At 41.6% G+C, this 27,330-nt stretch overlaps 1 protein-coding gene and 1 long non-coding RNA gene across 8 annotated transcripts in view; one reads left to right on the top strand and one right to left on the bottom strand.

Annotated features, from left to right (window-relative positions):
* Positions 1-27,330, top strand: part of LOC105723611 (myeloid cell surface antigen CD33-like) — a 169,272-nt gene that overhangs the window by 115,487 nt on the left and 26,455 nt on the right. For 6 of the 7 annotated variants that reach the window (XM_064380989.1, XM_064380988.1, XM_064380985.1 and 3 more), the window contains one exon: positions 5,762-5,826. The exons of the other annotated variant lie outside the window; for it this stretch is intronic. The gene's annotated coding sequence lies outside the window, so the exon portion shown is untranslated. The remainder of the gene's footprint in view (positions 1-5,761; positions 5,827-27,330) is intronic. 7 annotated transcript variants of the gene reach the window in all.
* On the bottom strand, positions 1,522-26,432 carry LOC105723664 (uncharacterized). Its single transcript, XR_010344218.1, has 3 exons — positions 26,211-26,432; positions 2,590-2,651; positions 1,522-1,663 (listed from the first exon to the last, which is right to left on the bottom strand). It is a non-coding gene; the product is annotated as an uncharacterized LOC105723664 (long non-coding RNA).

The raw sequence follows: 27,330 nt of genomic DNA, 5'->3' as shown, positions 1-27,330 counted from the left end.
AAGTATTAATACTTAGACTTTTAAGTCATCCTAGTCTATATTTTTGCCAGTATAAACCTTCAGTGGAACAAATTACTTGTGGTAATCATGGAATCTCCCTCGCACCTTTTAGTTGAAAAACTGTACAACAAATAGCACATAGCTGTTTTTCTTGGACACATTACTTGGGTATTATATACTTGGTAGGAGAGATTGTTCCTCTACTTACATTATTGGTTCTGTAGTGAGACTAATATTAAAAATTGTAGAAAAAAATAGCTGGGTGTGGTGATATACACCTATAGTCCCAGCTACTTGGGAGTTTGAGAATCACCTGGGCAGCATAACAAGACTGCATCTTATTTTTATTATACTAAGTTCTGGGGTACATGTGCAGAACATGCAGGTATGTTCTATGGTGGTTTGCTGCATCCATCCGTGTCATCTACATTAGGTATTTCTCCTGTTACCCTCCCCAATCCCTCAACCCCCTGCCGTCCCTCCCTTAACCTCCTCTCCTCCCGATAAGCCCCGGTGTGTGATGTTCCCCTCCCTGTGTCCTGTGTTATTGTTCAACACCCACTTATGAGTCAGAACAGGCAGTGTTTGGTTTTCTGAGAATGATGGTTTCTAGTTTCATCCATGTCCCTGCAAAGGACATAAACATCATTTTTTATGACTGCATAGTATTCCATGGTGTGTATGTGCCACATTTTCTTTATCCAGTCTGTAATTGATGGGCATTTGGGTTGGTTCCAAGTCTTTGCTAAACAGGGCCGCAATGAACATACATGGGCATGTCTTTATAATAGAATGATTTATAATCCTTTTGAGTATATACCCAGTAATGGGATAGCTGGGTCAAATGGTATTTCTAGGTCTATATCCTTGAGGAATTACCACACTGTCTTCCACAGTGGCTGGACTAACTTACACTCCTGCCAACAGTGTAAATGTGTTCCTATTTGTCCACATCCTCTCCAGCATCTGTTGTCTGCTGATTTTTTAATGATCGTCATTCTAACTGGCATGACATGGTATCTTTTTGCTTTGCATTTCTCTAATGACCAGTGATGAGCTTTTTTTCATGTTTGTTGGCTGCATAAATGTCTTATTTTGAGAAGCGTCTGTTCATATCCTTTGCCCACTTTTTCATGGGGTTGTATTGTCTTGTAAATTTGTTTAATTTTTTTCTGGATTCTGGATATTAGCCCTTTGTCAGATGGGTAGATTGCAAAATTTTTTCCCCATTCTGTTGGTTGCCAGTTCACTCTAATGATTGTTTCTTTCGCTGTGCAGAAGGTCTTTAAGTTTAATTACATCCCACTTGTCTATTTTGGCTTTTGTTGCCATTGCTTTTGGTGTTTTAATAATGAAGTTCTTGCCTATGCCTATATTCTGAATGGCATTGCCTAGGTTTTTTTCTAGGGTGTTTGTTTATGGTGTTAGGTCTTATGTTTAAATATTTAATCTATCTGGAGTTGATTGATTTGTGTATAAAGTGTAAGGAAGGTGCAGTTTCAGCTTTCTGCAGCTGGCTAGCCAGTTTTCCCGACACCATTTATTAAATAGAGAATCCTTTCCCCATTGCTTTTGTCAGGTTTGTGAAAGATCAGATGGTGGTTGTTGATGTGTGGTGTTACTTCTGAGGCCTCTCTTCTATTCCATTGGACAGAGGGAAAGCCTGTCTCCAAAAAAACAAAAAGATGATGCATATTAGGGTGAAAGAAAGATTCTTCAAATAATTCCCAATAAGATGTTGACAATGGGCAGAAAAAGATGTACAAAAAGAAAACCACAAGGTGGCTGGGCATGGTGGCTCACACCTGTAATCCCAGCACTTTGGGGGCCAATGTGGGTGGATCACCTGAGGTCCGGAGTTCAAGACCAGCCTGGCCAACATGGCAAAACCCTGTCTCTACTAAAAATACAAAAATTAGCCAGGTATGATGGCACACGCCTGTAATCCTGGCTACGTGGAATACCGAAGCAGGAGAATCACTTGAACCCAGGAGACAGAGGTTGTAGTGAGCTGAGATCGCACCACTACACTCTAGGCTGGGAGACACAGTGAGACTCCATCTCGAAAAGAAAAGACCAGAAGGAGGCATACTAAAATGGTGACAGTGGTTTCCTCTGGGTGTTTCCTTACTACTAATCTGCACATGTTCTTTTAACCCACGTTTCCTATGGTGAGACAGTATTATTTTTCTAAGGAGTGGGGGACAGGAGGGGAACAAAGTCAATAATAACTATAATATTTAAAAAACCCAAATCTGTCAGATTGAACATGATGTCTAGGCAAGAAATAAAAAATAAATAAAAACCCAAATCTGAAGCTAAAGCAAAAGCAGTCCAGTGTATGGCTGTCCCAGGCCAAGCCTTCTGCAGAGATTTAAGCTGCTCATGGCTCATGTGTTTATCACATTCAAGGTGATGGGCTTGGGGGACAGAGTTGGTGTCTCTGAGACTACATGGCCAGCACAGGCAGATGCAAGACAACTCTGCAGAAGAGTGAAGGAGAGAGAAGTCAAGTGGGGAGCTCAGCATGTTCGTTCATGCATTCATTTTCCCTACCACCTCCCTGAGGTCTTGGGGGCCCAGCCTTACCCTGTGATCTACCAGAAGGTGATCCTGGACAGGAAGGAGGCGCTGGACTCCGGGCAAGGATTCTAGTGGAAATAAAGAACAGGTTAGGGAGGAAGAGGGAAAGGAACGATTCAACTCTTCATCCAGGCCAGAGCTTGGCAAGGAATAGTCAGCTGCCCATTCTTCCTTCAAGAGGACCAGTGTCCATTCCATACCATTCTGCACCCCAAAAGGATTCTCTCCTAAGCCCCAGGAGAAAGAAACTCATAGCAGCTCCTCTCATTTCACTCAACAGAGTGTCTACCAGGCGCAACCACAATACAATAAGCTATCGACCTGCCTTATCTTCTATCCCCTCAGCAACCCTAGGAGCTGGTGTTATCATCATCCCCATTTCACTCATTCGACAAATATTTTCTGAGCACCTACTATGTGGTAGGTACTCTACAAGGTACTACAGGGTTACCTTAGCTCCCCACGACAACCTCATAAGCTGGTATTACTATTGTCCCCATTTTCCTCATTCAGGCATTGAATATTTATTGACCACCTATTATGAGCTAGACATGCTACCAAGAATTATATACTTGCATTATTTAATATCCTCATGGAATTCTATAAACACGGTATTACTATTATCTCCATTTCATTCATTCATCCAACAAATATTTCCTGAGCACCATCCATGTACCAAGCACCTTGCCTACAAATCTAAACAAACAGAAGTGGCCCCTGCCTGTATGGAGCTTGTGGTCCACTGCAGTAATCATCAGTAATACCTGCCAAGATGCTCTACTAATAGTTAGCTCTGTTCTAAGTGCTTTACGCAAATTACCCTATTTAATCTTCATCCCCACCTCACAAGGTAGGTTAAAGTATTATATCATCCCTATTTTGCAGTTAAAAGAAACTGGGGACCAGAGATGAAATGATTTGTTCAAGGTCCCACAGCTAAAAGTGGTGGAGACAGGATGTGAGCCCCAAAGAGTCAGGCTCTAGAGAGAGACATGCATCAAATGATTACACAAACAAATGCAAAATGCGACTTCTGGGCCTTGATATGTGTCCTAAAGGTAGAAAAATATTACCAATGAGACAAAGTCAGCACACGGGGGCTGATCTGGTGTACCAAGGTCAGAGAAGGCTCCCCTGAGGAAGATAGTCAAGCTGGTGCCTGAAAGATGAGTAGAGGAGAAATAAGTGATGAGGAAAGGCAAGGCGTTCCCAGCAGACAACAGCATGTGCAAAGGCCTGGTGGTAAAAGGAAGCATGGCAGACTCCAGGAACCAACAGGGGTCCTGAGCAATCTACACTGAAAGCTGTGCATAGTCTACACTGCAGGCCACATATTTTGGAATTCATTCTAAGGGCAAGGGAAAGTACTGAGAGACTCTAAGCAAGCTATCAAAGAACTTACTTCCCAGAGGCACAAAGATGAGCCCCAACTCAACTTACAGGCAAGGAAAGGGACTGACACAGAGTCCTAGGATGACAGACCAAGGCTGGCTTTCAATACAGATGCATTCAGGTCAAAATTCGGAAACACAAGCTTTAAGCAGGAGAGGGAAGAAAGGTCGCCATGTAGCAATGAGAGCTTTAGCCAAGGACTCCACTCAAAGTTCCAGCCTTGTGCAGAGATGATAAGGCATTTACAGAGCCCAATGAGGCAGCATACTCTCCTAAGTGGTTTTCCATCCAAGGCTGGATGTGCTTTTTAAAAAATACTGTACTGTATCCTGGCAGGGGGTGTAGTGGTTCACACCTGTAATCCCAGCACTTTGGGAAGCCAAGGCGGGTGGATCACTTGAGGTCAGGAGTTGGAAGACCAGCCTGGCCAACATGTCAAAACCCCATTTCTACTAAAAATACAAAAATTAGCTGAGAGTTGTGGCTCACGACTACCGTCCCAGCTACTCAGGAGGCTGAGGCAGGAGAATCACTTGAACCCAGGAGGCAGAGGTTGCAGTGAGCTGAGATCCCACCACTGCACTCCAGCCTGGAGTCCCTGTCTGTATCTGGGCCCTATCCCCATTAGGGATTCTGGTTAAGCTGGTTTGGGGTGCAACTAGGGCACTGAAACTTTTTGTTTTAAACGTCCACATTCTTCTTGGAAAAGTGGCTGGGCAGGAAATATGCAAGATAAGCCAAGAACATCTTGTCACACTGGACAACAAGGAAACTAAGCATAAACAGGATTGTTAGAAGGCCCAAGAGCCAACCACAAGTGGCACCGCAGGCTAAAAAAGGGACAATTTGAGCTCTGACAAGGAGAGTAAGTGCAATGAGCTGAAACGTACCATGTATGTTTGGTTTGTTTTTTTGAAACCAAATCTTGCTCTGTCTCCCAGGCTGGAGTGCAGTGGCGTGATCTTGGCTCACTGCAACCTCTGTCTCCTGGGTTCAAGTGATCCTCCTGCCTCGGCCTTCCAAGTAGCTGGGATTACAAGCATCAGCCAAGACACTAGGCTAATTTTTGTATTTTTAGTAGAGACAGGGTTTCACCCTGTTGGTAACCAGGCTGGTCTTGAACTCCTGACCTCAAGTGATCTACCCGCCTTGGCCTCCCAAAGTGCTGGGATTACAGGCGTGGCCACTGTGCCCAGCCGGTGATGCCTTTCGTTAAGATGGTAAACAGCATTTTTGGAGGAACAATATGAAATAAATCTTGGACATGCTGAATTTAGAATACTTTTAGACATGCAAGTAGAGATGTCCAGTAGGCAATTAGGTATTAGCAGATTGAGTTCTCAACAGCAGAAGTTGGGGTAGAGATGCAAATGTTGGATTTACCCATGAGTGAGGCCATGGACATGGCTGTGACTGCTTAGGGAAAGAAGAATGACAGAAGGGCCTAGGGCTGATTGATGGAAAGAGAATAAGCCAGCAAAAAAAAAAAAAAAGAGAGAGAGAGAGAGTGGTAGGAGGAAAATGAACAACATGTCATCTACCATTAAGCAAGAGGACAGAGCATCTCAAGAGTAAGAAGTCACTTTGCAGGTTGAGGTGTAGCTGAGGGAGCGGCGGGGTGGGGAGACATGGATTGTGTGTAATTCTCAGCAAATCAGTTGTTACTCCACCTCTTTCTGGCTGATTTAACAGAAAACCAATGCTTCTGTGAATGGCTGCGAGTTTTTATGTGCTGTCTTTTGAGGTGAGAAATCAAACCTGAGCTCTTCTTTCTCCTGATTCTCAGGAAGGAAGAATCCAGATGTGAGAACACTGATTGGGTGTGTCACCGGGCAGCATCACTGTTAAAAGGTTAGCACACAGATGCAAGCTCACTTTTCTCCTTCTTCCATGTGACTGAAGTGGTTGACAAGGTTGTCACTCCCTCCTGTACCCACCACTGTCAGGGATTGCCAGGGCCAAACCTACTGCTTGGGCAGGAGAGGCCAGGGCAGGTGTCCAAGGCCAGATCAGCAGTCAGCCAGGGCAAGTGGGCTCGCTCTGGTTACATGACCCTGGGCAACTGACAGAAAGGAGTGAAATGCGGGGAAGAGCTCGGTGTGTTTGAGACCTGGGGAGATGAAAAGGTTTCATCTCATGATCTGCTTTAGTTTGAAACAATTTAAGCTTAAATAACTAGATTCCAAAAAACCAGCATTTCCACATGAACCAGCTGGGCTCATTCCAGTCTTCTACCCTGGAGTTTGCTGCCCAAGTCCTAGTTAAGAATAAAATACACAATCCTTTTGTATTAAATATTTGCACTGATAAATGGAAAACAAATCTTTCTCCCATAGACCCTATAAACTAGAAAACAGTGGTTATAGATTGGAGACAATTCTGATATTCCAGGGATCCCTGACCAGAATAATATGAAATTACCCAAATTTCTCAATTACTAGTACCACACACATAAATTGCATCACACACACACACACACACACACACACACACACACACACACAGAGGCAGGCTTACCTACCTCTGAGAAAACTGCACAGATTCAACAAGAACAAATAGTAATTAATCTGTTCCTTACTGGCTAGTGAATCATGTTAACTAAAACAAAAACAAGTATTTTTAAATCCGCTACTGTCCCCCACCGAATATTTAAATCATGAAGTCTAAACTGAGAGAAAAGCAAATTAACACAGTCCTTTGGGAGGGAAATCTGGTGATACATGTTAGAAAACAATCCTGTTATCTGTTGCTTTTAAAAAAAAATGACAAAAAATAATTACAAAACAGTTTCATAAATCATAGTATATTCTTACAATGAATACTATGTAAACACTTTAAAAATGAGATGCTTGTGTGAGAACTAGCTTTGAAGGAGACAAAAGGTATTTACAAATTTTCTATTGAATGATAGCTAGTGTTTGTGGAACACCTATGTACTAGGGCTGTGCTGACTGATTGTACACCTGCTGTTTAATTTTATAATAACCTTACAAGGGAGGTGGCATACTAACCTCATTTAACAAATAAAATGGAAGCAGAGGCTAAGTTTATTATCTAGTATCCCTGAGAGAGGACACTGCAGAATCAGGATTTAAAACCATGAAACCTTGATTTCAGAACGTATACTTCCACTCACTGTGCCAGTTTGTCGTAAAGTATACATACTTTTGAATAATCATTATTTAATATGCATCAATGTTATACATTTAATATACAACAATGTACATAAAACATCAACGTTATGTATTTATGTAATATGCATCAATGTATGAGTTCACAGCCCTTATCACTAAGGATTTTTGGATTTCTTTTGCAAATTTTAAGAAAATGTTACGAATTAACAGTACAGATGATACAAATATACAGCAAAAGTAACAAGGCATGTCAATGTCTGAAAGTTTGGAGAACAAAACTCTCACCTTCTCAAAAGGCACTTTCTTCTTTATATGCAATACTACATGAAATTTTCACAACAATTACATATTACCTCAAAGTTTTTTCAAGAAAATAAAACACCCCCTTGAAACATTTTTCAAATAAAACAAGAGTAAAAGCACTATCTTAATGTGTACCCTCAGAAACTAGAAACATCCTTCTTATCTAACATAAAAGTACAGTTATCAACTTGATTAAATAGTCCTTAATCATTAAATTAATAACAATAAGAAAAAGAGATCATACTATACTGCCAATTGTTACAAGAGCTAGTATACATACACCATATATCATGATAAAGTCTCTTCAGACCCAAAATTAAAGGTGAAAAGAGAAAGAAAACAGGAAGAGATATGAGGCTTTTCCCTCAACTAATTTACTCTAATAGTATCTTTGTAATACACGTATTTAGAACAAAACAGTGCTACAATGAGCATCTAGGTTAAAACTTATCAGAGAGGCAACTCCAGAATAAACAGATACAGTATGCTCCTTGATGGAAAGACCTGCTGGTGAGAACTGACTCCTTCCCATATTCATCTATAAATTTAGCACAATTCTAATCATAATCTCAATGGGATTTGTCTTAAAACTCATCAAAATAATTCTAAAATTCACCAGAAACAGTAAATTTATGAGAATAGCTAAGAAAAATTTGAAAATGAGCATATTTGCCCTATCAGATATCAAACTTCTATATAAAGCCACAGGGGAGGGGAGGTAATGGAATAAACACAGACAGACCTGTCACTGGAACAGAACTGAGAATCCAGAAAGAGGCCTTATGGATGCAGGAAAACCTTGTGACATTTGAAATATGAACAGGTCAGTGAACTGACAGACAATAGCCTATCCATTTGGGAAAAAGTTAGATTCCTACCCTCACACTAGACACAAAAGGAAATTCCATACAAACTAAATGAGCTCAGTGTGAAAAAAAATTTTTTCATATAAAAATATATGAAAATTTTTTAAGATAATCTTCAAATGGTAGAGATTTTGCTAAACAATTTAAAAAAAAACCCAAAGCTATAAAGAACTGAAAGATTTCAAGTTGAATAATGAAGAATTTTTTTAAGTGAAAGATCTGACCACATAAGTTAAAACTTCTATATAAAGACACCATAAACAAAATTAAAAGACAAGTAACAAATGAGTAGAAAATACGTGTAACACATATAACAAATGATTAACCATTGTGATATCTAAAGAACTCCTATAAAGCAATAAGAAGAAAAGAGAAACAACCCAGAAGGGGGGAAAATGGGCAAAGGTATAAACAGGCAGTATCCAGAAGACAATGTAACCTAGTAAACTACAATCTAGGGGATTAAAGAAGTCATGTTTTTAAAAAAAAAAAAAAAAAAAAAAGTCATGTTTTTTAAAACTAACAAATTACACATATTTACATGATATCAGAATGGGAAATGCCCTTCTAAACTTGGATCTACAGACAAAAATTACCAAGAAAAATCATTAAAATTTTCAGAGACTTAAAAAGACCTTTGTACTAGCATTTGTCTAAATCAATGTGAAAAATTCTAAGATTTATCTAAGCAGGAGAAGAAACACAGTTAATAAAAACATGAAAACCTCATTATCAAACAAGGTGATTATAAATTTAAAAATACTTTTTTAAAATGTGAAAACCATTAAACGTCACTGATGCTTGGGGAAAATACAAATCAAAACAATGACATGACAGTTTTCATATATCATACTGGCAAATATCTAAAAAGTGAGAATGCCCAAAATTGGCAAGGGTACAGGGCACCCAATATTCTCTTACATTACTGGTGGAATTTTTAACATGGGAAAATAGTTGTGATATGTTTTTTGTTTGTTTGTTTTGAGACAGTCTCACTCTGTCCCCCATGCTGGAGTACAATGGCACAATCTTGGCTCGCTGCAACCTCCACCTCCCCAGTTCAAGCAATTCTCCTGCCTCAGCCCCCTCAAGGAGCTGGGATTAATTTTTGTATTTTTAGTAGAGATGGAGTTTCACTATGTTGGCCAAGGTGGTCTCAAACTCCTGACCTCGGATGATCCACCTACCTCAGCCATCCAAAATGCTGGGATTATGGCCAGTGCGCCCAGCCACAATATGTTAAGTGAGGAAAAGACATATTAAACATAAAGTAAGATCTCAACCATGTTCTAAAATAATAACTATGTTTTATGAGTACCTTTATGCCAGGAACCAGGACTGTTTACATGTACTAGTGTACTTCATATTCACAATAATCCTATGAGTTAACACTATTATTACCCTCATTTTATGGAGGAAGAAACTGAGACAAGAGATCAAGTGACGGAGCCAAGACTTCAACTCAGGTTGACTCTAGAGTCTCAGATCTTAACCACTAGCACAATGTACAGAAATTAATTAAAATCTTTAGGAGAGAGATCCAAGATGGCTGATGATTAGCAGCTCGGGCACGTACCTCCCAGTGAAAGCACAAAGAACGAGAGGACGCCACACTTTCAGACGAATATTAGTTGCTCACGGACCAGGAGATTCCCAGTGGAGGAGCTCCACGGGTCGCCAGGGCGACTCTTGTGGCCGGCGTGGCGGTTTTGCTGGTGCCTTAGCACGCCAGTTCTTGGTGCAGAGTCCGGAGATTCCCGGGCAGAAAAGCACCATCAATCTTAACACCGCTGTTTTGGCCGGCTCAGTGGATTGCTCAGATTTCGGCGCAGGGAATCAACAAGTTGGACGTCAGAGACCCAGTTAGAAAGTCAGTAATTATAAAGACGACAGACGGACAAATATATAATGAAGGGAAGAAACCAGCGTAAAAAGGTAGAGAATACTCAAAATCAGAATGCCTCTCCCTCTACAGGGGATCGCAATTCCTCATCAGTAACGGAACAAGGCTTAATAGATTACACGTGTGTTCCAATAACAGAAGCAGGTTTCAAAACGTGGGTGATAAGAAACTTCTGTGAATTAAAAGAACTTGTTCTAACCCAATGCAAAGAAACTAAGAACCTTGAAAAAAGGTTTGACGAAATGTTAAAGAGAATGGACAATTTAGAGAAGAATATAAGTGAATTGATGGAGCTGAAAAACACAACACGAGAACTTCGCAAAGCATGCACAAGTTTAAACAGTTGAATTGATCAAGCAGAAGGAAGGATATCAGAAGTCGAGGACCAGCTCAGTGAAATGAAACGAGAAGACAAGAATGCAGAAAAAAGGATGAAAAGGAATGAGCAAAGTCTCCAGGAAATATGGGACTATGTGAAAAGACCTAATTTACGTTTGATAGGTGTACCTGAATGTGATGAAGAGAATGAATCCAAGTTGGAAAATACTCTTCAGGATATCATTCAGGAAAATTTTCCCAACCTGGCAAGGCAGGGTAATATTCAACTCCAGGTAATACAGAGAACACCACAAAGATATTCTTCAAGAAGACCAACCCCAAGGCACATAATCGCCAGATTTATTAGGGTTGAAATGAAGGAGAAAATACTAAGGGCAGCCAGAGAGAAAGGTCAGGTTACCCATAAAGGGAAACCGATCAGACTTACAGCAGATCTCTCAGCAGAAACCCTACAAGCCAGAAAAGAGTGGGGACCAATATTTAACATCCTTAAAGAAAAGAACTTTCAACCCAGAATTTCCTATCCAGCCAAACTAAGCTTTATGAGCGAAGGAAAAATTAAATCTTTTGCGAACAAACAAGTACTTAGAGAGTTCACCACCACCAGGCCTGCTTTACAAGAGCTTCTGAAAGAAGCACTATACATATAAAGGAACAACCAATATCAGCCTTTCCAAAAATATATCAAAAAGCAAAGAACTTCAACACAATAAAAAATTTACATCAACTAATGGGCAAAACAGCCAGCTAGCATCAAATGCCGGTATTAAACTTATATATATTTTAATTGGATAAAAAGCCAAAACCCATCGGTATGCTGCATCCGGGCCCATCTTACATGCAACAATACACAAAGACTCAGAGAGAAGGAGGAAGATTTACCAATCAAACAGAGAGTAAAAATAAACTAATAAACAAAAAGCAGGAGATGCAATTCTCGCCTCTGATAAAGTAGACTTTAAAGCAACAAAGATCAAAAGAGGCGAGGAATGACATTACATAATGGCAAAAGGATCAATGCAACAAGAAGAGCTAATGATTCTATAGATCAACGAGATAGAAAATTAACAAGGATATTCAGAACTTGAACTCAGACCCGGAACAAGTAAACTTAATAAACATTTATAGAACTCTCCACTTCAAATACACAAAACATACATTACCACCTCACACCTATTCCACAGGTGACTATATAATTGGAAGTAAATCACTCCTCAGTAATCGTATAGCATTTCATAGGTTTAAATTAAATATTGGTTGGCTGTTTGTTTGTTATCTTCTTCCCTTATTCCTTCCTGACTACATCATTAAGTATAATTATCAGTATAAAAGAGGTTTTCAATACCCATTACTAAATTGCATTCTAGCCTGGGCAAGAAAGCAATACTCCCATTCTCTCTCCCTCTTTCTTTTCCTTCTCCCTCCTCCCCATTCTCTCTCTCTCTTTCTCTTCCTTTTTCCTCCTTCCTATTCTCTCTCTCTTTCTCTTGAAAAAAAAAAAAGAGAAAAAAAAAAAAAGCACCTAGGATCTGTTTAAAAAAAAAAAAAATCTTTAAACATAGTGAAGTATACCGTCTGCTTTAATTCCCTCTTTCGTCATAGATTTTCTACTACTTTACTTCTCAAATACAATGATTTTTAAAAGGATCAATAACCACAATACAGCAACAGTGTCCCTGAAATTCCCCTAGAGATGCTAACTACAAAATAAAACTTATAAATCATAATCCAATAGCTTTAAATATTTTAGTACAGTAACATTTTTCTAAATGAATTTCATGTGGATCTATAACATAAGAAACAGATTAAAGCAGTATTTTATTCTATCAGTGTATTTTAAAGCTCAAATGTGGCTGAGTATGGTGGCTCATGGCTGTAATCACAGCACTTTGGGAGGCTGAGGCGGGCAGATCATTTGAGGTCAGGAGTTCGAGACCAGCCTGAACAAAATGGTGAAACCATGTCACTACTAAAAATACACACACACACACACACAAAATTAACCGGGCATGGTGGCCCATGCCTGGAGTCCCACCTACTCATGAGGCTGAGGCAGGAGAAATGCTTGAAGCTGGGAGGAGGTTGCAATGAGCCGAGATTGCACCACTGCATTCCAGCCTGGGTAACAGAGTGAGACTCCGTCTCAAAAAAACAAACAAACAAAAGACCTCTAATGTAGAACATGTATAATGAGAACAATAAAATTCTGATGAACACAATCTTTAAATTATTTATGATTAGGCAGTCATGTCAAATTTGTTTTGTTTTGATTGCATGGTATCAAGAAAAACCTGATTCACAAGGATGAGTGGATGATAAAGCATGTTTTGCAAATGATAAAGAATGTTTTCTGTGTGTATCTAAGAATTTAATTACACCTGTCCAGAAGTTTTAAAAGTAGAACATTTCTAAATTAATTCTGTAATAATGTTAAGGAATGTGAATACTTGGTAGTTGTAAACTTTTTGATAAAAAATAAAAACTTTACAATATGTACTAATGCTGATACATGAATACGGCAGTCACGTTATTGCATAATGCAATTAGCTCTGATAGTATTACATGTGCTTATATAATGCTTTTGGAGCAAACAAGCACCACCCTAATATTTCAAAATATCAATATAAAACTACAGTCTTACTAATCAATAACATTTTTATCCTTTCTGAGGAAGAAAAGAAAAAAACAATTTTAATTAAAAAATAAAATGGCTTTTTTTTTTTTCCCCCTGAGACAGAGTCTTGCTCTGTCACCCAGGCTGGAGTGCAGTGGCGTGATCTCGGCTCACTGCAACATCCACCTCTCGGGTTCAAGCGATTCTCCTGCCTCAGCCTCCCCAGTAGTAGCTGGGACTACAGGTACGTGCACCACGCCCAGCTAATTTTTGTATTTTTAATAGAGAAGGGATTTCACCATGTTGGCCAGGATGGTCTCAATCTCTTGACCTCATGATCCACCCACCTTGGCCTCCCAAACTGCTAGGATTATAGGCATGAGCCACCGCACCTGACCTGAGCCACCCCACCCAGCCTAAAAAATAAAATGGCACTTAAAAAGTTTCAAGTCTACAAAGTGAGAAACTCTATTCCAGGGATTGTGGTCCTGGGTATGAGCATTGTAGACAATCTACATTTTCTTCCTTTTGCTTATTTTCTCTCAAATATTCTAAATGCATTGCTTTTTTTTTTTTTTTTTTTTTTTTTTTTTGCTTTTTTACTTTTTATTTTATTTTGAGACGGAGTTTTGCTCTGTTGCCTAGGCTGGAGTACAGTGGTGTGATCTCAACTCACTGCAACCTCTGCATCCCAGGTTCAAAGCAATTTTCATGCCTCAGCTTCCCAGGTGGCGAGACTACAGGTGCATACACCACCATGCCTGGCTAAGTTTTGCATTTTTGGTAGAGATGGGGTTTCACCATGTTGGCCAGGCTGGTCCCGAACTCCTGACCTCAGGTGATCCACCTGCCTCAGTCTCCCAAAGTGCTGGGATTACAGGCGTGAGCCACCATGCCTGGCCAACTTTTTATTTTAAAACTACTATAATTACAAACCACGGGAATTTGCAAAAAAGTACACAGGGAGTTCACAAGTACGCTTGCCCAAATTCCTCCAATGTTACAACTTATGTGACTCTAGTACACTGTCACCATCAGGAAACTGACCTTGGTACAATCCCAAGTTTATTCAGGTTTCAACAGCTTTGTATGCAAAATGGGACTTGAGAATGCTAGGATTTGTATGCAATATGTGTGTGTGGTTGTATGAAATTTTATCACATTTGCCGCTTTGTATAATCACACCTGAGATAGAGAACTGTTCCATCCCTACACAGCTCCCTCATGCTACCACTTTATAACCACACCACCCCTCACTTCCCATTCCAAACTCCTAGCAACCACTAAATCTGTTCTCCATCTCTGCAATCTTGTTATTTCAATAATGTTACATAAATGCAATCATACAGTATGTAACTTTTGACTCTTTTTTTTTTGGAAACGGAGTCTTGCTCTGTCATCCAGGCTGGTTGGTGTGCCATGGCACAATCTTGGCTCACTGCAATTTCTACCTCCTGGGTTCAAGTGATTCTCCCACCTCAGCCTCTCAAGTAGCTGGGGTTACAGGCATGCGCCACCACGCCTGGCTTATTTATTTTTTATAGAGACACGGTTTTGTCATGTTGGTCAGGCTGTCTTGAACTGCTGACCTCAGGTGATCCACCCGCCTTGGCCTCACAAAGTGTTGGGATTATAGGTGTGAGCCACCATGCCCGGCTGTCACTCAGTATAACTGTCTTGAGATAAACTGGCAGTACAAATCAGTTGTCCTAATATATTAAAATTTAGCATGATATGCACTTGAGTGTATATAAACATTTATAACATTTTAAAGTTTAAAACATTAAAATGTGAATCAAAGGCATATGAAATCTGTTTCACTGACACAGAACAAGGATTCTGAGATACAAATTTTGAAAACTGGTAATCTAATACACGTCTAGTATAATCCATTACAGGTGGATTACCCCTTATCTGAACACTTTGGAGCAGAAATACTTTGGATTTGCAATTTTTTCAGATTTGGGAATATTACGTGCATTATATACTGGTTGAGCATCCCAAAACTGTGAGTGCCAATATGACACTCAAAGGAAATGCTCACCAGGAAATTTCAGAGTTTGGATTTCGGATTAGGGATCCTCAGCCTGCAGAAGCACTTTATAGAAGGCCCAGGGCTCAGTGCTATGTCTTATCAGTGTTTACAAGAACGCCTGGTTTTGCACTTTTTACAGGCAAGCTCTAGATTCCAGTTCTTTCCCAACCCAGTTGAGTATGTTACATTCCAATATGACCACTTGCTCTTCTTCTCGAATTACCACAGTCTGGTGCCCTTTCAAGTTCTTCCTAATGATCAAGGAAATGAACTCTTAAATTTCCAGATCTGTGTGGTACTTTAGGTAGCACCACACCTCAGGTCCAGTTCTCCCGTCTCTATGTGCAGCAGGTCCACATGACAAGGCCTCCCTCAGAAAGGGCTACCCCAACCCGGGGCAGATTCAAACAAACTCTTCCCCCTCTCCCTCCCTCCAGGTGCCTAGATTCCCTATCTCCTTCCTCCCTAGGCTAACTGGCTAAGTCTTCTGGATAGCTCACCTCCACTGCCTATCTGTTAGCTAACTGGGTGTGACAAAGTCCTCACACCTTCAGGTTTAGAAGGCAAACACTCCAGGAACGAACTTCTCAAACACCAATACCTTCACGGTAATTTCCCTGCCTTTCCGAAGAGTGCTCTAAACAGGTAAAAGCTATAATACAAACTCTACATATTTTTGTCATATAGATACCAAAAATGGCAGCATTTTTTTTGTTGCAGTTTTAAAAATCTGGTTGATATGGTTATTGCTCTAACAATATTAGATCTAAATGGAATTTGAAGTGGTAGTAAAAGGCTGGTTGTGGTGGCTCACAACCGTAATCCCAGCAGTTTGGGAGGCGAAAGGCCAAGGTGGGAGGATCGCTTGAGGCCAGGAGTTTGAGACCAGCCCAGGCAACAAAGTAAGACCTTGTCACTACAAAAAATATAAAAAATGAGCCAGGCGTGGTGGGGTGTGCACCTGCAGACCCAGCTACTTGGGAAGCTGAGGTGGCGGGATTACTTGATGTGGGGAGGTGGAGGGATTACTTGATGTGGGGAAGTTGAGGCTGCAATGAGCCATGAATGCACCACTGCATTCAGCCTGGGGAGACAGTGAGACAATATCTCAAAAAATAAAGAAAGGGAAAAAAAAAAGGAAAGGAAGGGAAAGAAGGGAAGGAAAGAAAAAGGAGAGGAGGGGAGGGAAGGAAAGGGAAGGAGAGGGAAGGACAGAGAGAAGGGAAAGGAAGAAAAAGGAAAGGGAAGATGGGAAGAAAGAAAGAAGGAAAGAAAGAAAGAGTAATGGTGAAGCGCTTGTACTCTTGAGCCAGACTGCCTGGGTTAGAATCAGGCCTCTGCCACTGTACTACCTGGATCAAGTGTTGGTCAGTTTGTGTGGCTCAGTTTACTCATCTGTAAAATGGCGATAAAAGCTACCTGCCTCATGGAACTTTTGTGAGACTTTAATATTATACGTAAAGCACTTAGACCACTGCCTAGCACATAGTATTATCTGTAAGTATTAACATTTATCTCTACTACAGTCCAGATTCACTTCTTTGTGATATTTCTCTATTCCTCTTGGACTCTTTTCAGCTTAACCTGCTTCTAAAATTTCCATACCAAGAAACAATGACAATGTTAAGAATTTTATTAAATTCATCTTGGTTAATCAAAACTACTCGAACAAATTCTCTTTTATGTCCTACCAGTTATTAACATTTCACTAAACATAAATGCAAGCATTTAAAGTACGGGAGTAATGGAATAAATGCCAAGCCAAAGCAGGCTATCTATGAGAACATATACATGACACTCCCCTGATAAAAAAAAAGGGGGGGGAGTAATAATACAGTCATATGGATGTTTGTCTGTGTCAAATGGCTCTGAAAAGTTTCACGGCGGCCTACTGACAGGGAGAACTGTCTGTTTGGGTGAAGGGATATGAAGACTTTTCACTGTACATGCCTTGTTATCTTTCAAATCTGAAGCAGCAAATGCCATTACCTACACAAGATTTAATTTTTAAAATGAGGGTACAGAGGTGACTCTAAATAAGGACTCTGGAAGCCAGGTGTCAAGTCTCAATTTGCTACTACCTGTGTTATTTTGGGCAAATTGCTTAACCTCTGAGTCTCAGACAAAGCAACGAGCAATAAATACTTATAGGTTCTTTTTTTTTTTTTTTTTTGAGACAGTCTCGCTCTTGTTGTCCAGGCTGGAGTGTAATGGTGCGATCTTGGCTCACTGCGGCCTTCACCTCCTGGGTTCAAGTGATTCTCCTGCCTCAGTCTCCCGAGTAGCTATTAGAGGCGCCTACCACCATGTCTGGCTTTTTTTTTTTTTTTTTTTTTTTGAGATGGAGTTTCACTCTTGTTGTCCAGGCTGGAGTGCAGTGGTGTGAACTCCACTCACTGCAGCCTCTGCCTCCAGGGTTCAGGTGATTCTCCTGCCTCAGCCTCAGGAGTAGCTGGGATTACAGGCACACACCACCACACCCAGGTAGTTCTTCATATTTTTAGTAGAGACAGGGTTTCACCATGTTGGGCAGGCTGGTCTCAAACTCCTGAGGGCAGGCTGGTCTCAAACTCCTGGCCTCAGGTGATCTGCTCACCTCAGCCTCCCAAAGTGCTGGGATTACAGATGCAAACCACCACACCTGGCCCTAGGTTCTAGTCTAAAAGTTTTATTATCTCATTGGGGTAGTAAATAGACAGTATTTTTTAAGATATGAGAGAGGTAGTAATCCAACATTTTGTAAAACAAGGCAACTTTTTTTGTGGACTTCATTTTCAAATACAGTGGACCCTTGAACAACACAGGTTTGAGCTGCATGGGCACATTTATATGTGGATCTTTTTCAATCAAATGCAGACCTGCATATATGGAGGCCCAACTTTTCACATACCCAGGATCTGCAGGGCCAACAGCAGGGACTTGAGTATGCCAGGATTTTGGTAGAAATAGGGGTCCTGGAACCAACTCCCTATCATCTATGTCCTATGCATATACCATAGGACAACCGGACTACTTTTACAGTGTTAAGAAATATGAATTTGTCAAGCCTATTAACCTTTCCAGATGATCTGTACTATTCTTACATAGAAACCTTTCTTAGAGGGGGTCTAATATATAGGAAATACCTACATACAATATTCTGCATATTAGGGCTGGGCGCGGTGGCTGATGCCGGTAATCCCAGCACTTTGGGAGGCTGAGGTGGGCAGATCACCTGAGGTCAGGAGTTCAAGACCAGCTTGGCCAACATGGTGAGACCCTGTCGCTACTAAAAACACAAAAATTAGCCGGGCATGGTGGTGGGTGCCTGTAATCCCAGCTACTTGGGAGACTGAGGCAAGAGAATTGCTTGAACCTGGGAGGCGGAGGTTCCAGTAAGTGGAGATTGCACCACTGCACTTCAGCCTGGGTGACAGAGCAAGACTCCATCGCAAAAAAGAGAGAATATACCGCATATTAGTTTCTCTTGCACAACTTCAAAAGTGTTTTAAATGAACACATCTTTATGCTATGCCACGAAGTCAGCAATAAAATACATTAGAACAATTAACGTTTAAACATATAAATGACTATATACAAGAAACTTATTATACTTACAGGCATTTATTATCAAACACTGAAAAAAAAAAGTAAAATATCCAATCAATGGTAACAGCTATAACTGAGGACAGACTTTATTTCAGGAACATATATGTAATCACTTTTCATCCTAACATTCATCTGGCAAAGTAGGTTTGTTTGTTTTTTGAGACAGGTTCTCTCTCTACTACCCAGGCTGGAGTGCAGTAGCACCATCATGGCTCACTCCACAGTGACCTCAGCCTCCCTGGCTCAAGTGATCCTCACACCTTGGCCTCCCAAGAAGCTGGAACTAAAGGCATGTACTACCATGCCCTATTAATTTTTGTATTTTTTGTAGAGACAGAGTTTTGCCCTGTTGCCCAGGCTGGTCTGAAACTCCTGAGCTCAAGAGATCTGCCATGTGTCAGCCTCCCAAAGTGCTGGGATTACAGGTGTGAGCCAGGCCCTAAGTAGGTGTAAAAATCCCTATTTAACATAAGAAATTGAGACACCATGAAGATAAGGCCACAAGTCTAAGAACTGGGAGAGCTGGAAGGCCCCCCCCAGATCCCTTAGATTTGGGCTCAGTATACCAAACCAAGGGGGCAGGGAGGGCTAACTTAATGTTAGCTGGCAGGCTGGTATAAGTTTGCAGCAGAATTTTCATTGATTTATGGGGAAATGGGGAAAAGTAAGGACATAAAAGTAAACTTTTTTTTTTTTTTTTGAGACGGAGTTTCACTCTTGTAGCCCAGCTGGAGTGCAAACGGCACCATCTCCACTTACTGCAACCTTTGCCTCCTGGGTTTAAGTGATTCTCCTGTTTCTGCCTTCGGAGTAGCTGGGATTACAGGTGCACAACACCATGCCCAGCTAATTTTATATTTTTAGTAGAGACAGGGTTTCATCATGTTAGCCAGGCTGGTCCAAAAGTAAAGTTTTCAACATAACTAAATGATTCCATTTAAAGATCTTTTATTCTGGCCAGGTGCAGTGGCTCATGCCTGTAATCCTAGCACTTTGGGAGGCCAAGGTGGGCAGATCACGAGGTCAAGAGATCAAGACCATCCTGGCTAACATGGTGAAACACCGTCTCTACTACAAATACAAAAATTAGCTGGGCGTGGTGACGCATGCCTGTAGTCTCAGCTAGTCAGGATGCTGAGGCAGGAGAATCACTCGAACCAAGGAGACGGAGGTTGCAGTGAGCCAAGATGGATCGTCCCACCGCACTCCAACCTGGCAACAGAGCAAGACTCCATCTCAAAAAAATAAAAAATAAAATTTGTTGTGAGAGAGTCTGTTCTTTCCAATTGAGTAAAAATATCCTTTTGTTAAATGAAATGGTGGTGACAGGAGACAGTGGTGTGATATTAGTTTTTATTGGCTGTCCCTGGTAGAAATAAAAAATCAGGCCAGGCACAGTGGCTCACAAGTTCAAGAGATCGAGACCGTCCTGGCCAACATGGTGAAACCCTGTCTCTACTAAAAATACAAAAATTAGCTGGGAGTAGTGGCACATACCTGTAATCCCAGATACTCAGGAAGCTGACACAGGAGAATCACTTGAACCCAGGAGGCAGAGCCTGCAGTGGGCTGAGTTCACTGCACTCCAGCCTGGTGAGAGAGCCAGACTCGGTCTCAAAAAAAAAAAAAAAAGCATTTCTATTGTAGCCTCCTAATTTTGGGAAAATATTTCTTTAGAAATCTAAAAGTCTGGCCCTTTACATCATTATGGCCCCAAAATAAAAGGGGACTTTACACAAAGATAACACATGCCCCTCAAGATTCTGTCTTTAACCTCTATCTTATTCTGTTTGGATTAGGACATTTGGGGATTGTGAAATAAAAATAAAGTTGAGTATAAGCAATCCAAAACCATGTGCTGACACTGGATCCTGGAAGAGGGCTTTCTTCAGAAACTTTTTCATCTGTTAACTTTTCTCTGGGCTCAAACTTTTTTTTTTTTTTTGAGACGGAGTTTCACTCTTGTTAGCTCTGCCTCCCAGGTTCAAGTGATTCTCCTGCCTCCGCTTCCCGAGTAGCTGAGATTACAGGTATGTACCACCACACCCAGCTAATTTTGTATTTTTAGTAGAGATGGGGTTTCTCCATGTTGGTCAGGCTGGTCTCAAACTCCTGACCTCAGATGATCCACCTGCCTCAGCTTCCCAAAGTACAGGGATCACAGGTGTAAGCCAGGTGGCTTCAAACTTTCTTATTTATTTGAGACAGAATTTCGCTCTTGTTGTCCAGACTGGAGTGCAATGGCGTGATCTTGGCTCACCACAACCTCCATCTCCCGGGTTCAAGCAATTCTCCTGCCTCAGCCTCCCGAGTATCTGGGATTATAGGCATGCACCACCATGCCCACTCACCTAATTTTGTATTCTCCATGGCTTTCTCCATGTTGGTCAGGCTGGTCTTGAACTCCCAACCTCAGCTGATCCACCCACCTCGGCCTCCCAAAGTGCTGGTATTACAAGCATTAGCCACCGCACCCAGCATGGGCTCAAACTTTCTTTTCCTAGGAGTCACATCTTTGAGTAGTACTGCTACATGGTAATCACTACTCAAAAGAAACTAATTTGAGGTGTCCAATAATCAGCTTTCATTTAAAGTCTCTTTCAGCTTGACAAAATAAAAACTTTCAATGTTTTGTCTACCTACTTCCAAAAGAAAATTAGTCTATATATGTATATATATGTGATTATATATGTATATATACATATGTGATTTTGATCAGCCTGTTTATAAACTATTTCCAAAATAAGTTGACCTCTAAATTCATTTATTAAATGAGTAGTTTATAAACTACTTGATTTTTGCAAGTAGTTTATAAACAGGCTGATCAAACTGAACAAATTTCTTAAAATAATTTCACTGTATAGATAACAAGTAAGTTATTTACTCTTCTTATTAGCATATCTTATTTCTACCTATCCTTTCACAAGCATCTAAGTTAAACTATTTTATGTCCACAGCTACATATGAAACAACACTTTCAGTCACAACATAATAAATTCACATTTAAAACTATAAAGAGATCCAGGTACCTTTAGTCTTACATGTACTTATATGTACTTTTAATATACTTCTTGATGTTTTATGATGCACAAACACGCAGCTCTTGCAGGATATATAACTACGAGAATATTTAGAGTGTATGCATATTAAACAGTTCAAAACTCTCTTCTTTAAAGAAAGTCAATTTTAAGAACTTAAGCAAACAGTAAAGTACTCCTTCCATGTCCCAATGTTAAAAGTTCCATTTATTTTAGACTACTTGTTTGAAAAAAAATTTTAAATTGATCATAATTCTGCTTAAATTCCCTATTAACCTAGGACCAATAGTTATTTTTAGTTCTTTTTTCTTAAATACTTGAAATGTGCTGCTGCATAATGTTTTCCTTATATATTTATTCATTCAACTAACTTCAGGTGGAAGGTACTTAGGAGTTTAAAAGTCCTTTCCCAAAGTGGAAATAACAAAAATTTTGCATAAAAGACACTGTTTCTCAAAGGGTATCTGAGAGGTTAATCAGCCTATTAACTTGGTTCAGAATAACCAACAACAAATGTGAGCTTTTTGTCACATCTATGTATTTTCCTCTGTAAACTAATACCTACATTTTAATTGCATTTTCAAAATGTTTCATTTGGCCATGTGATAATTATTTCCCCTGTAAAAAGCTACAGGAGGAGAGAGATCCAAGATGGCTGATCACTCACTAGCAGCTCGGGATTATAGCTCCCAGTGAAAGCAGAGAACGAGAGGATGCCACACTTTCAGACCAATTTTTGTTGCTCCCGGACCAGGAGATTCCCAGTGGAGGAGCCCCACGGGTTGCCAGTGCAACTCTTGTGGCCGGCGTGGCGGTTTTCCCAGCGCCTTAGTGCAGCAGTTCTTGGTGCAGAGTGAGCAGGACTGGGTCCCCTTTTGGCTGACGTTGTTTGGAGCTCCGGGAAGACGGAGTCGCCTATTCAGCTGATTGAAGGACAGACTCAAGAAGGGAGCTAGACCGGAGATTCCCGGGCAGAAAAGCACTATCAATCTTAACGCCACTGTTTTGGCCGGCGCAGTGGATTGCTCAGATTTCGGCGCTGGGAATCAACAAGTTGGATGTCCACTCAGAGACCTAATTTGAAAGTCAGTAATCACAAAGACGACAGATGGATAAATTTACAATGATAGGAAGAAACCAGCATAAAAAGGCTGAGAGTACCCAAAATCAGAATGCCTCTCCCTCTACAGAGGATCACAGTTCCTCATCAGCAACGGAACAAGGCCTGATGGAGAACGAGTGCGTTCCATTAACAGAAGTAGGCTTCAGAAGGTGGATGATAAGAAACTTCTGTGAATTAAAAGAACTTGTTCTAACCCAATGCCAAGAAACTAAGAACTTTGAAAAAAGGTTTGACAAAATGCTAACGAGAATGGACAATTTAGAGAGGAATATAAATGAATTGATGGAGCTGAAAAACACAACACAAGAACTTCGCAAAGTATGCACAAGTTTAAACAGTCGAATTGATCAAGCAGAAGAAAGGATACCAGAGGTCGAAGACCAACTTAATGAAATAAAACGAGAAGTCAAGATTAGAGAAAAAAGGATAAAAAGGAATGAGCAAAGTCTCCAAGAAATACGGGACTATGTGAAACGACCTAATCTATGTTTGATAGGAGTACCTGAATGTGACGAAGAGAATGAATCCAAGCTGGAAAATACTCTTCAGCATATTATTCAGGAAAACTTTCCCAACCTAGTAAGGCAGGACAATATTCAACTCCAGGTAATACAGAGAACACCACAAAGATATTCCTCAAGAAGACCAACCCCAAGGCACATAATCGTCAGATTCATTAGGGTTGAAATGAAGGAGAAAATACTAAGAGCAGCCAGAGAGAAAGGTCAGGTTACTCACAAAGGGAAGCCTATCAGACTTGGAGCAGATCTCTCAGCAGAAACCCTACAAGCCAGAAAAGAGTGGGTGCCAAAATTCAACATCCTTAAAGAAAAGAACTTTCAACCCAGAATTTCATATCCAGCCAAACTAAGCTTCACAAGTGAAGGAAAAATAAAATCTTTTGCGAACAAGCAAGTACTTAGAGATTTCACCATCACCAGGCCTGCTTTACAAGAGCTTCTGAAAGAAGCACTACACATATAAAAGAATAACCAGTATCAGCCTTTCCAAAAAATATCAAAAAGTAAAGAGCATTAACATAATGAAGAACTTACATCAACCAATGGGTAAAACAGCCAGCTAGCATCAAATGGCAGTATTAAACTCATATATATTATTAACTGGATAAAAAGCCAAAATCCATCAGTATGCTGTATCCAGACCCATCTCACATGTAACGATACACAAAGACTCAAAACAAAGGGAGGGAGGAAGATTTACCAACCAAACGGAGAGCAAAAATAAATAAATAAATAAAAAGCAGGAGTTGCAATTCTCACCTCTGATAAAATAGACTTTAAAGCAACAAAGATCAAAAGAGGCAAAGAAGGACATTACATAAAGGTAAAAGGATTAATGCAACAAGAAGAGCTAACGATCCTAAATATACATGCACCCAATACAGAAACACCCAGATACATAAGACAAGTTCTTAATGACTTATAAAGAGACTTCCTCCCACACAATAATAGTGGGAGACTGTAACATCACATTGTCAATATTAGACTGATCAACGAGATAGAAAATTAACAAGGATATCCAGGACTTGAACTCAGACCCGGAACAAGTAAACTTAATAAATATTTATAGAACTCTCCACTTCAAAGACACAAAACATACATTCTTATCAGTACCATATCACACCTATTCCAAAAGTGACTACATAATTGGAAGTAAATCACTCCTCAATAACTGCATAGCATTTCATAGGTTTAAATGAAATATTGGTTGGCTGCTTGTTATTTTCTTCCCTTATTCCTTCCTGTCTCCATTGTTAAGCACAATTATTGGCATAAAAGAGGTTTTCAATTCCCATTTTTAGACTGCATTCTAGCCTGGGCAATAAAGCAATACTCCCGTTCTCTCTCCCTCTCTCTTTTTCTTCCTCAAAAAAAAAAAAAAAAAAAAAAAAAAAAAAGCTACAGGATTTTGGTTTAAGAGCAAATGAGATAGAGTATCTGGTCCATGATGAGAAGGTTAAGTGGAAAGATCCGCACGCTGCAGCTTGTAACCAATAACAAGACAAACTCCAATGCTACCTTGTTCATGTAATCAACAATATGTGAGTCGAAATAAACTAGTGAGCTATACATTTCTGTCTACATACCAATTTACCAATCAACAGGAGGGGAAGAAATTGCTCAAATGTGACTACTGTTAAACATGTTAACAAACATCTAAATATTAGACATAGTCTCTATTAAAATCGTAACCTATCAATTCTGAAATCATTCCTTCGACTTGTTTTTAATCCCCCCCAAAACAAACAAACAAAAAAAGCAGCCACCTTTAAAATGTAAATTCCTCCCTTTTTCAAAGTAACTTGCCTAGGAAAATTTAATGCGTTAAAATAAAACGTAACAGACCAATTACAACATAAAAAAAAAACCATAATGATCAGTAACACAAACCAATCGCTCAAGTTTAGCAAAGCGTGTGCTTTTAATCTGTTGTGGGTATCCTATTATATTAACCAACAACGTTTAAAAGTCATCCCAATGCCTAAAACACCACCATACACATAACATACTTGCCCCTTTACTCCAATGAAGCTTAAACTCAGACCCAAACTCAGACTATTTCCTCCTCCCGGCACACTGAAATATACGAGGGGAAACCCAAGAAATCAAATATGTTAAGTGTCAGTATCTTCTTTCAGAGTAGGGTCAAATTCAAATTCATGTTTGCCCGCAAATGTCACCGTCCCAGTAAGTTTACAAATTCTCACTAGCGCTGGAGTACAGAGCCCTGACCGCGGAAACACCTGTCCTAGCACCAGGAAGACACGGGGAAACGCAAACCCCCTGAGTCTGCGCCAGCCCCAAAGCCTCGACTGCAGCGATGGGGGGACAAGAGGTGGCCGCTGGCCTCGCGGGTGCGGCGGACAGGGTCCCACACACCCTGCCTGCCTCCTAAGAACCAGAAAACCTGTCAGGCCAGCCGGGACCCACCCTCCTCAGACCCTCCTGCTCCAGCCCAGCACGGCCCCCGCCCGCCCAACTGCACCCCGACCATCCCAGCCTCCCAGCTGTACTCTGTCACTTCACCCCTCCCTGGCGGCCTCGAGGCCCCGCCACCTTCGCAGCGCGGCCTGGGCTCGGGCCGCCCCTGGGGCAGGAGTGCCCAGCTGCAGCCCCCCACCCGCCCCGGCCCCGACCCGGACACCGTCCGTTCCCCCGCGGCCCGGTCCCCGCCGCCCCCAGGCCCGAGTTCCAGCCTCGCGCTACCCACCCCCAGCCTCTGCCCTCGCCCCGCGCGGCCGCTCCCGGCCCACTCCCCAACTTCCGGCTACCTGGAGGCAAGGGCGGCGGAGCACTTCACCTAGGGCTCCAGGTTGCAGAGGGCCCGGTGCTCGAGGTCCCGCTCCTTCTCCCGCTCCACATGGTCGGCGTAGATGGAGAGCAGGATCCGCACACAGAGTAATAGGCCACCCGCTCCCACGGCGACACCGACACTCTCCGCAGGACGGGCGCCGCCATCTTCCCTCCTCTGCTGCCACCGCCTCCTTCCGCCTCCACCTCAGCCGCTGCCGCCCGTCGGGGCCCGACCCAGCCGCCACCGCCGACGCCGCCGCCGACGCCGCGCCCCATAGGCTCGGTCGCTGGCTTCGGGCCCAGCCCCACAGGCGCGTGGCCCAAGGGCCCCGAAAGGAGTGACGCGGGCGGAGGGGAAAAGGCGTTTGCGGGAGCGGAAGGAAGACGCCGCGGACGCCACTGCCTACGCTACCCGCCGGCGGAGACTGAGGCGGCACGTAGCGGCCCGCATGAAGGGCGGGGCCCGGGATGAGGGGCGGGACCGGGCAGGAGGGACTTAGGGGAGCCGTTGCCAGTAACACGTTGCAAGGATCCCACTGTGGGTGACTGGGTGAGCCCTCGGCCGGCCCCTCCCTTTGGGGATGGCAATCTGTTGCCATCCTTTTTCCCTTTTTCGTCATTATCACTTCATATTTCTTACCCAATCCAAATCTCTCCTGGCCAATGCTTGGGGCTCCTGAGCCACCCTCCTATGTCCTGATCTTCCCACCACCACCTCCGGGAACTTTGTGTTCAACCTGGGCAAAATCTTTTTTTTTTTTTTAGTGTACAAAACTATGTTTTAAATTTTTAAACTATTTTTAAAAAATGACTTATGGGCTGGGTGCGGTGGTTCACGCCTGCAATCCCAACACTTTGGGAGGCCGAGACAGGTGGATCACTTGAGGTCAGGAGTTTGAGACCTAGCCTGGCCTACATGATGAAACCCCCGTCTCTACTAAAAATAAAAATAAAAAATTAGCCAGGCATGGTGGTGCATGCCTGTAATCCCAGCTACTTGGGAGGCTGAGGCACGAGAATAACTTGCACCTGGGAGGCGGAGGTTGCAGTGAGCCGAGATCGCGCCACTGCACTCCATCCAGGGCCATAGAGTGAGAG

Source organism: Aotus nancymaae, unplaced genomic scaffold, assembly GCF_030222135.1.
Source record: "Aotus nancymaae isolate 86718 unplaced genomic scaffold, 86718_ANA_hifiasm-v0.15.2.pri h1tg000028l, whole genome shotgun sequence".
Lineage (NCBI taxonomy): Eukaryota > Metazoa > Chordata > Mammalia > Primates > Aotidae > Aotus > Aotus nancymaae.
The sequence above is the reverse complement of the archived record's forward strand: the minus strand, read 5'-3'. Positions and strand labels throughout refer to the sequence as shown.